We start from the raw sequence: 11221 nt of genomic DNA, 5'->3' as shown, positions 1-11221 counted from the left end.
GCCTGGGCCCAGGCTTTTATCTCTGAGGCAGGCCCCATTATGATGTCAGAAAGCTGGCTCTGGAATCCTGAGGGCTCCACTATGACACGTGCAAAGTTCCGTCTGAACTTTATATAAGACGGTGCGGCTCAGTCAGTCACTCAGTGTTGCCTGAGAGGGCAACACTGCAACAGCCGGCCGCCAGGCTGTCTTTTTTTTGCACAGCTACTTGCCTCCAGGAGGCCACAAGAGGGAGACAAGGGACTGCAAAATGGAAAATAGGCATCCACCAACTTTACAGACAACTTCTCTTTGCTCCTACAACCTCCATCCTTGCACAGTTTGTTATTCTTCCAGGTAACATAGTAACAAATCCAAATTGCTGCTCTCTTTGTAGGCAAGCAAGGGTTTGTTGCAACTGCAATTCTTACTTCTTCTTGAAATGTAGGGACGACAGTACATTCCATCACATCCATCTAGTGTACACAGGTAGGTCCATTGTGGCGGGTAGGCGGCTGGCTGCTTTAATGGCTGTTTGCTGTTCCCCTACTCCACTCCACTCCACTATTTGACTGTGGTGCTGCATCAATCAGTGGCTGGCTCAGGTGCAGCTCTTTAACTTACCTAAAAGGGAGGGCGGAGAGAAGACAAGGAAGGTGAATGAGCTGTTCCAATGTGAAATGCCGGAAACACAGAAACACAGAAGACACACACACACACACACACACACACACACACACACACACACACACACACACACACACACACACACACAACAAGAGGTGGCAATGTATTAATTAATTGCATTTAATAAATGAGCTCATTATCACACATGACTGTACAAATGCATTGTCCAACAGGTGTTGAAATAATGGGATTAAAAGGGGAGATCCCATCAGAAAGACAAAAACAATAGCAAACACAAATAGCACTTTTGGAATCTGATTTTAGTCAACACATAAGGGAAGGGTGCACCGGTCCTGGAAATACTGCAATACCAGGTCAATGCGTGGAGTGGACAGAGCAAGCTCTATTTCCATCTCCCTGTTCGAAAAATCCATTTAATATATGGTCCCCAGATAGGGGACGTATCAGATATTAAACTGATAAGAACAGATACTACACTTGATCTTAGCCAAAAGGCCGAGAAGCGATAACCCGAATGGGCCGGCCGTTGACCGAGCCTGCCTAATACTGCTGTTCACCCCTTGCAGCGATTGATTCAGCCTACTCCTAGGCAATTCCATGGGGCCCTGCAGGCTCACACACATTTACAGCTACTAAGCGGGAGGGAGGTGAATAAAGGCCGGAGAGGAAGCCAGACAGGATTTGCTTCTTTTGCTTGCACCACAATGCAGTGCTGAAAGAGGAGGAGGAATCTACATAAAAACGCCTTCCTGGCAACGCCCAAATGCCCTCCTGCCATGCAGATAAACACTGGCAGCGGCAGCAAGTGCATGCCCACAGCCACCCCTTGTTCCTTCACACCTTGTATCAGCTTTAATCCAATCCAGTCCGGTGCTGCCTGCTGAGCAGCACTGACCAACACTGCCTGGGCCCAGGCTTTTATCTCTGAGGCAGGCCCCATTATGATGTCAGAAAGCTGGCTCTGGAATCCTGAGGGCTCCACTATGACACGTGCAAAGTTCCGTCTGAACTTTATATAAGACGGTGCGGCTCAGTCAGTCACTCAGTGTTGCCTGAGAGGGCAACACTGCAACAGCCGGCCGCCAGGCTGTCTTTTTTTTGCACAGCTACTTGCCTCCAGGAGGCCACAAGAGGGAGACAAGGGACTGCAAAATGGAAAATAGGCATCCACCAACTTTACAGACAACTTCTCTTTGCTCCTACAACCTCCATCCTTGCACAGTTTGTTATTCTTCCAGGTAACATAGTAACAAATCCAAATTGCTGCTCTCTTTGTAGGCAAGCAAGGGTTTGTTGCAACTGCAATTCTTACTTCTTCTTGAAATGTAGGGACGACAGTACATTCCATCACATCCATCTAGTGTACACAGGTAGGTCCATTGTGGCGGGTAGGCGGCTGGCTGCTTTAATGGCTGTTTGCTGTTCCCCTACTCCACTCCACTCCACTATTTGACTGTGGTGCTGCATCAATCAGTGGCTGGCTCAGGTGCAGCTCTTTAACTTACCTAAAAGGGAGGGCGGAGAGAAGACAAGGAAGGTGAATGAGCTGTTCCAATGTGAAATGCCGGAAACACAGAAACACAGAAGACACACACACACACACACACACACACACACACACACACACACACACACACACACACACACACACACAACAAGAGGTGGCAATGTATTAATTAATTGCATTTAATAAATGAGCTCATTATCACACATGACTGTACAAATGCATTGTCCAACAGGTGTTGAAATAATGGGATTAAAAGGGGAGATCCCATCAGAAAGACAAAAACAATAGCAAACACAAATAGCACTTTTGGAATCTGATTTTAGTCAACACATAAGGGAAGGGTGCACCGGTCCTGGAAATACTGCAATACCAGGTCAATGCGTGGAGTGGACAGAGCAAGCTCTATTTCCATCTCCCTGTTCGAAAAATCCATTTAATATATGGTCCCCAGATAGGGGACGTATCAGATATTAAACTGATAAGAACAGATACTACACTTGATCTTAGCCAAAAGGCCGAGAAGCGATAACCCGAATGGGCCGGCCGTTGACCGAGCCTGCCTAATACTGCTGTTCACCCCTTGCAGCGATTGATTCAGCCTACTCCTAGGCAATTCCATGGGGCCCTGCAGGCTCACACACATTTACAGCTACTAAGCGGGAGGGAGGTGAATAAAGGCCGGAGAGGAAGCCAGACAGGATTTGCTTCTTTTGCTTGCACCACAATGCAGTGCTGAAAGAGGAGGAGGAATCTACATAAAAACGCCTTCCTGGCAACGCCCAAATGCCCTCCTGCCATGCAGATAAACACTGGCAGCGGCAGCAAGTGCATGCCCACAGCCACCCCTTGTTCCTTCACACCTTGTATCAGCTTTAATCCAATCCAGTCCGGTGCTGCCTGCTGAGCAGCACTGACCAACACTGCCTGGGCCCAGGCTTTTATCTCTGAGGCAGGCCCCATTATGATGTCAGAAAGCTGGCTCTGGAATCCTGAGGGCTCCACTATGACACGTGCAAAGTTCCGTCTGAACTTTATATAAGACGGTGCGGCTCAGTCAGTCACTCAGTGTTGCCTGAGAGGGCAACACTGCAACAGCCGGCCGCCAGGCTGTCTTTTTTTTGCACAGCTACTTGCCTCCAGGAGGCCACAAGAGGGAGACAAGGGACTGCAAAATGGAAAATAGGCATCCACCAACTTTACAGACAACTTCTCTTTGCTCCTACAACCTCCATCCTTGCACAGTTTGTTATTCTTCCAGGTAACATAGTAACAAATCCAAATTGCTGCTCTCTTTGTAGGCAAGCAAGGGTTTGTTGCAACTGCAATTCTTACTTCTTCTTGAAATGTAGGGACGACAGTACATTCCATCACATCCATCTAGTGTACACAGGTAGGTCCATTGTGGCGGGTAGGCGGCTGGCTGCTTTAATGGCTGTTTGCTGTTCCCCTACTCCACTCCACTCCACTATTTGACTGTGGTGCTGCATCAATCAGTGGCTGGCTCAGGTGCAGCTCTTTAACTTACCTAAAAGGGAGGGCGGAGAGAAGACAAGGAAGGTGAATGAGCTGTTCCAATGTGAAATGCCGGAAACACAGAAACACAGAAGACACACACACACACACACACACACACACACACACACACACACACACACAACAAGAGGTGGCAATGTATTAATTAATTGCATTTAATAAATGAGCTCATTATCACACATGACTGTACAAATGCATTGTCCAACAGGTGTTGAAATAATGGGATTAAAAGGGGAGATCCCATCAGAAAGACAAAAACAATAGCAAACACAAATAGCACTTTTGGAATCTGATTTTAGTCAACACATAAGGGAAGGGTGCACCGGTCCTGGAAATACTGCAATACCAGGTCAATGCGTGGAGTGGACAGAGCAAGCTCTATTTCCATCTCCCTGTTCGAAAAATCCATTTAATATATGGTCCCCAGATAGGGGACGTATCAGATATTAAACTGATAAGAACAGATACTACACTTGATCTTAGCCAAAAGGCCGAGAAGCGATAACCCGAATGGGCCGGCCGTTGACCGAGCCTGCCTAATACTGCTGTTCACCCCTTGCAGCGATTGATTCAGCCTACTCCTAGGCAATTCCATGGGGCCCTGCAGGCTCACACACATTTACAGCTACTAAGCGGGAGGGAGGTGAATAAAGGCCGGAGAGGAAGCCAGACAGGATTTGCTTCTTTTGCTTGCACCACAATGCAGTGCTGAAAGAGGAGGAGGAATCTACATAAAAACGCCTTCCTGGCAACGCCCAAATGCCCTCCTGCCATGCAGATAAACACTGGCAGCGGCAGCAAGTGCATGCCCACAGCCACCCCTTGTTCCTTCACACCTTGTATCAGCTTTAATCCAATCCAGTCCGGTGCTGCCTGCTGAGCAGCACTGACCAACACTGCCTGGGCCCAGGCTTTTATCTCTGAGGCAGGCCCCATTATGATGTCAGAAAGCTGGCTCTGGAATCCTGAGGGCTCCACTATGACACGTGCAAAGTTCCGTCTGAACTTTATATAAGACGGTGCGGCTCAGTCAGTCACTCAGTGTTGCCTGAGAGGGCAACACTGCAACAGCCGGCCGCCAGGCTGTCTTTTTTTTGCACAGCTACTTGCCTCCAGGAGGCCACAAGAGGGAGACAAGGGACTGCAAAATGGAAAATAGGCATCCACCAACTTTACAGACAACTTCTCTTTGCTCCTACAACCTCCATCCTTGCACAGTTTGTTATTCTTCCAGGTAACATAGTAACAAATCCAAATTGCTGCTCTCTTTGTAGGCAAGCAAGGGTTTGTTGCAACTGCAATTCTTACTTCTTCTTGAAATGTAGGGACGACAGTACATTCCATCACATCCATCTAGTGTACACAGGTAGGTCCATTGTGGCGGGTAGGCGGCTGGCTGCTTTAATGGCTGTTTGCTGTTCCCCTACTCCACTCCACTCCACTATTTGACTGTGGTGCTGCATCAATCAGTGGCTGGCTCAGGTGCAGCTCTTTAACTTACCTAAAAGGGAGGGCGGAGAGAAGACAAGGAAGGTGAATGAGCTGTTCCAATGTGAAATGCCGGAAACACAGAAACACAGAAGACACACACACACACACACACACACACACACACACACACACACACACACACACACACACACACACACACACACAACAAGAGGTGGCAATGTATTAATTAATTGCATTTAATAAATGAGCTCATTATCACACATGACTGTACAAATGCATTGTCCAACAGGTGTTGAAATAATGGGATTAAAAGGGGAGATCCCATCAGAAAGACAAAAACAATAGCAAACACAAATAGCACTTTTGGAATCTGATTTTAGTCAACACATAAGGGAAGGGTGCACCGGTCCTGGAAATACTGCAATACCAGGTCAATGCGTGGAGTGGACAGAGCAAGCTCTATTTCCATCTCCCTGTTCGAAAAATCCATTTAATATATGGTCCCCAGATAGGGGACGTATCAGATATTAAACTGATAAGAACAGATACTACACTTGATCTTAGCCAAAAGGCCGAGAAGCGATAACCCGAATGGGCCGGCCGTTGACCGAGCCTGCCTAATACTGCTGTTCACCCCTTGCAGCGATTGATTCAGCCTACTCCTAGGCAATTCCATGGGGCCCTGCAGGCTCACACACATTTACAGCTACTAAGCGGGAGGGAGGTGAATAAAGGCCGGAGAGGAAGCCAGACAGGATTTGCTTCTTTTGCTTGCACCACAATGCAGTGCTGAAAGAGGAGGAGGAATCTACATAAAAACGCCTTCCTGGCAACGCCCAAATGCCCTCCTGCCATGCAGATAAACACTGGCAGCGGCAGCAAGTGCATGCCCACAGCCACCCCTTGTTCCTTCACACCTTGTATCAGCTTTAATCCAATCCAGTCCGGTGCTGCCTGCTGAGCAGCACTGACCAACACTGCCTGGGCCCAGGCTTTTATCTCTGAGGCAGGCCCCATTATGATGTCAGAAAGCTGGCTCTGGAATCCTGAGGGCTCCACTATGACACGTGCAAAGTTCCGTCTGAACTTTATATAAGACGGTGCGGCTCAGTCAGTCACTCAGTGTTGCCTGAGAGGGCAACACTGCAACAGCCGGCCGCCAGGCTGTCTTTTTTTTGCACAGCTACTTGCCTCCAGGAGGCCACAAGAGGGAGACAAGGGACTGCAAAATGGAAAATAGGCATCCACCAACTTTACAGACAACTTCTCTTTGCTCCTACAACCTCCATCCTTGCACAGTTTGTTATTCTTCCAGGTAACATAGTAACAAATCCAAATTGCTGCTCTCTTTGTAGGCAAGCAAGGGTTTGTTGCAACTGCAATTCTTACTTCTTCTTGAAATGTAGGGACGACAGTACATTCCATCACATCCATCTAGTGTACACAGGTAGGTCCATTGTGGCGGGTAGGCGGCTGGCTGCTTTAATGGCTGTTTGCTGTTCCCCTACTCCACTCCACTCCACTATTTGACTGTGGTGCTGCATCAATCAGTGGCTGGCTCAGGTGCAGCTCTTTAACTTACCTAAAAGGGAGGGCGGAGAGAAGACAAGGAAGGTGAATGAGCTGTTCCAATGTGAAATGCCGGAAACACAGAAACACAGAAGACACACACACACACACACACACACACACACACACACACACACACACACACACACACACACACACACACACAACAAGAGGTGGCAATGTATTAATTAATTGCATTTAATAAATGAGCTCATTATCACACATGACTGTACAAATGCATTGTCCAACAGGTGTTGAAATAATGGGATTAAAAGGGGAGATCCCATCAGAAAGACAAAAACAATAGCAAACACAAATAGCACTTTTGGAATCTGATTTTAGTCAACACATAAGGGAAGGGTGCACCGGTCCTGGAAATACTGCAATACCAGGTCAATGCGTGGAGTGGACAGAGCAAGCTCTATTTCCATCTCCCTGTTCGAAAAATCCATTTAATATATGGTCCCCAGATAGGGGACGTATCAGATATTAAACTGATAAGAACAGATACTACACTTGATCTTAGCCAAAAGGCCGAGAAGCGATAACCCGAATGGGCCGGCCGTTGACCGAGCCTGCCTAATACTGCTGTTCACCCCTTGCAGCGATTGATTCAGCCTACTCCTAGGCAATTCCATGGGGCCCTGCAGGCTCACACACATTTACAGCTACTAAGCGGGAGGGAGGTGAATAAAGGCCGGAGAGGAAGCCAGACAGGATTTGCTTCTTTTGCTTGCACCACAATGCAGTGCTGAAAGAGGAGGAGGAATCTACATAAAAACGCCTTCCTGGCAACGCCCAAATGCCCTCCTGCCATGCAGATAAACACTGGCAGCGGCAGCAAGTGCATGCCCACAGCCACCCCTTGTTCCTTCACACCTTGTATCAGCTTTAATCCAATCCAGTCCGGTGCTGCCTGCTGAGCAGCACTGACCAACACTGCCTGGGCCCAGGCTTTTATCTCTGAGGCAGGCCCCATTATGATGTCAGAAAGCTGGCTCTGGAATCCTGAGGGCTCCACTATGACACGTGCAAAGTTCCGTCTGAACTTTATATAAGACGGTGCGGCTCAGTCAGTCACTCAGTGTTGCCTGAGAGGGCAACACTGCAACAGCCGGCCGCCAGGCTGTCTTTTTTTTGCACAGCTACTTGCCTCCAGGAGGCCACAAGAGGGAGACAAGGGACTGCAAAATGGAAAATAGGCATCCACCAACTTTACAGACAACTTCTCTTTGCTCCTACAACCTCCATCCTTGCACAGTTTGTTATTCTTCCAGGTAACATAGTAACAAATCCAAATTGCTGCTCTCTTTGTAGGCAAGCAAGGGTTTGTTGCAACTGCAATTCTTACTTCTTCTTGAAATGTAGGGACGACAGTACATTCCATCACATCCATCTAGTGTACACAGGTAGGTCCATTGTGGCGGGTAGGCGGCTGGCTGCTTTAATGGCTGTTTGCTGTTCCCCTACTCCACTCCACTCCACTATTTGACTGTGGTGCTGCATCAATCAGTGGCTGGCTCAGGTGCAGCTCTTTAACTTACCTAAAAGGGAGGGCGGAGAGAAGACAAGGAAGGTGAATGAGCTGTTCCAATGTGAAATGCCGGAAACACAGAAACACAGAAGACACACACACACACACACACACACACACACACACACACACACACACACACACACACACACAACAAGAGGTGGCAATGTATTAATTAATTGCATTTAATAAATGAGCTCATTATCACACATGACTGTACAAATGCATTGTCCAACAGGTGTTGAAATAATGGGATTAAAAGGGGAGATCCCATCAGAAAGACAAAAACAATAGCAAACACAAATAGCACTTTTGGAATCTGATTTTAGTCAACACATAAGGGAAGGGTGCACCGGTCCTGGAAATACTGCAATACCAGGTCAATGCGTGGAGTGGACAGAGCAAGCTCTATTTCCATCTCCCTGTTCGAAAAATCCATTTAATATATGGTCCCCAGATAGGGGACGTATCAGATATTAAACTGATAAGAACAGATTTTTTTTTAAGTTGGCTACCCCTTTTCAGGGGTGTCAATGATTTATTTCATGATAAAAAATACAGTTTACAATAAAACCAACTTTTGTACAAATGAATAACAATAAAATCAATATTTCATTGCATTACATTACATAAAAGGGACATGGTGGCAAATCTTTATATGTTGGAGTTCCATTCTTTCACAAACCATTTATTAAGAAGGGTGGCATTTCTTTTTTTGTCTAATAAATAATAAATGTACATTTCGCTAAAACAAAGACCTAAAACATCATCAGTAGATAAAACATCGTGCTTAAAAATCAGGATGTTCCTGGCCTTCCATAGAGCTTCTTTGGCGCAATTCATCGTCTTCCACGCTATTATCTTTTGGCTCGCGGTTGGGCATCCAAATAGTCCATATAAAATATCTTCATAATTCAAGTCTTTCAGGTCTGCCATCTTTACCAAAAGAGGGAATATTTTTTTCCAAAATTCCTTCGCAAAATCACACGTCCAAAAAATGTGTCGAATCGTTTCCTCGGCCTGGCAGCCTTCCCTCGGGCAGACGGCAGACCTCGCGAGCCTCCTTCTGTATTGGAATGCCCGGCATGGAAGACATTGATGAATGCAGCTCCAGGCCAGGTCCATCTGTGTATTAAAAAGATAAAACACATTAATAATTTTGAAGATAAAAGCACTTCGTTCCTCATTAAAATTCTCAATCCTGCTGACCGTCTCACTTTCTCTTAGGTCTTTAATTAATTTTTTACTATTTTTCAGCTCATTTACATTTTTTCCCTTCAGGTTGAATAAGGTCACTATCTTTTCTAAAATCACATAGTTTATTGAGAGTTTAAAAGCGTAAGGTGAGGATAAAACAATGTTGAACCACCCAAACCTTCGCATTAAAAACCCTGTATTAAAACGTAAAAAATAGGACCAATAATGTTCTTTAAAAAGGGAATTAAAACAGAAACTGAAGAACTTGATTAAAAGAAACCTGTTAAAATTCGGAAAATCTTTGCCACCCTTCGGTTTGGATTTCATCACAATCTCTCTTTTAAGTTTCTCCATTCTGGAACTCCAAAAGAAGGTAAAACATGCTTTAGTAATTTTTTGCAATAAAACCGTGGGGGGAGGGAAAACCATACTGAGATATAAAAGCAGGGGTAAAATGACCATTTTAATAATTAAAACTTTTCCCTCCATGGTAAGTTTTCTCATGTTCCACATGCATATTTTTTGATTTACCTTCTGCGCCACCATGTCCCAACTGATAAAACCATTATCGCACTCACTGAAGGAGACACCTAAAATCGTAATATTATCTGACACAGGGACGGGTATGTCTCTAAAAGCCATGCTTCCTATATTTAAAATATTACTTTTGTCGAAGTTCACCTTAAAACCGGAAGCACAGCAATAAAACTCAATTTGTCTGAGGGTTCTCTGAAGCGACAGGGTGTCCCTGCAAAAAACCGCTACATCGTCCATGTACCCCACTGCTTTAGCCTCTACGCCGCCACCCCCGGGCAGGGGGACTCCACGTATTAACTTATCGCGGCGAATTGTACACAGTAGAGGCTCTAATGCGCAAATAAAAAGCAGTGGGGACAAGGGACACCCCTGCTTCACCCCTGAGTCTAAAATCACGTCCTGTGTCTTAAAACCATTCACTAAAATTTTGCTTGTGCAATCTTTATAAAAGGCTTTAAGTGATAATAAAAATCCTTCAGGTATACCCATACGCTCTAAAACCTTAAAAAGATAAAAATGAGAGACACGGTCGAACGCCTTCTCGAAGTCTATAGATAAAATGGCTAATTTACCTCTTCTAGACCTCGTGTCCTCAATCACATCTTTTACCAGGTTAAGATTATCCCAGATGCTGCGGCCTGGCACCCCACACACCTGGTTAGAGTGTACAATGTGGGGTATTATGGCTTTTAATCTATTTGCGCACACTTTTGCCATTATTTTATAGTCGCTATTCAGAAGGGTTATTGGTCTCCAGTTCTTCAAAACTGCGATGTCACCTTTCTTATGTAGCAGGGAGACCTCACCCTTCCGCCAGGACTTAGGCAGCATCTTGGAATTAAAAACTTCATAAAAAAGGCTAAAAAGATCCTCTTTTAAAATGTCATAAAATTTGACATAAAACTCACTGGGTATACCGTCCGGTCCGGGAACTTTTCCGGCTTTAAAACTCTTTACCGTTTCTAAAACCTCCTGCTCCGTCAGCTCCTGTAATAAAAAATTCTGGGAGACAGGGTCTAAAACAGTAGTAATCTCCTTCAGTGAGTCACGCATAAAATTATGATCCACAGTTTTAACACTAAAAAGGTCAGCATAAAACTCATGAACTTTACTTAAAATACCCTGTACATCTGACACACCTTCAATATTTTTAATAATAGCCTTTTTATTGTTAATTTTTTTAAAAAAGTACCTGGAGCAGGTCTCATTCTCCTCCACATGCTGAATTTTGGAACGAAAAATGATTTCTTTGCCTTTCTGCTCCA

The 11221-nt window shown here is 45.5% G+C and overlaps 5 non-coding genes and 1 pseudogene across 5 annotated transcripts; all 6 read right to left on the bottom strand.

Moving 5' to 3' along the window:
- Positions 1-943: 943 nt before the first annotated feature.
- LOC142732833 (U2 spliceosomal RNA) lies at positions 944-1134 on the bottom strand. Its single transcript, XR_012879692.1, has one exon. It is a non-coding gene; the product is annotated as a U2 spliceosomal RNA (small nuclear RNA).
- A 1336-nt stretch (positions 1135-2470) lies between these two features.
- On the bottom strand, positions 2471-2661 carry LOC142732831 (U2 spliceosomal RNA). The gene has a single exon (XR_012879691.1). It is a non-coding gene; the product is annotated as a U2 spliceosomal RNA (small nuclear RNA).
- A 1318-nt stretch (positions 2662-3979) lies between these two features.
- On the bottom strand, positions 3980-4170 carry LOC142732830 (U2 spliceosomal RNA). The gene has a single exon (XR_012879690.1). It is a non-coding gene; the product is annotated as a U2 spliceosomal RNA (small nuclear RNA).
- A 1342-nt stretch (positions 4171-5512) lies between these two features.
- On the bottom strand, positions 5513-5703 carry LOC142732829 (U2 spliceosomal RNA). The gene has a single exon (XR_012879689.1). It is a non-coding gene; the product is annotated as a U2 spliceosomal RNA (small nuclear RNA).
- Positions 5704-7043: 1340 nt separating this feature from the next.
- On the bottom strand, positions 7044-7234 carry LOC142732828 (U2 spliceosomal RNA). Its single transcript, XR_012879688.1, has one exon. It is a non-coding gene; the product is annotated as a U2 spliceosomal RNA (small nuclear RNA).
- A 1330-nt stretch (positions 7235-8564) lies between these two features.
- LOC142732845 (U2 spliceosomal RNA) lies at positions 8565-8733 on the bottom strand (annotated as a pseudogene).
- Positions 8734-11221: the final 2488 nt, after the last annotated feature.

The sequence above is a fragment of the Rhinoderma darwinii genome, unplaced genomic scaffold, assembly GCF_050947455.1.
Source record: "Rhinoderma darwinii isolate aRhiDar2 unplaced genomic scaffold, aRhiDar2.hap1 Scaffold_913, whole genome shotgun sequence".
NCBI lineage: Eukaryota > Metazoa > Chordata > Amphibia > Anura > Rhinodermatidae > Rhinoderma > Rhinoderma darwinii.
The sequence above is the reverse complement of the archived record's forward strand: the minus strand, read 5'-3'. Positions and strand labels throughout refer to the sequence as shown.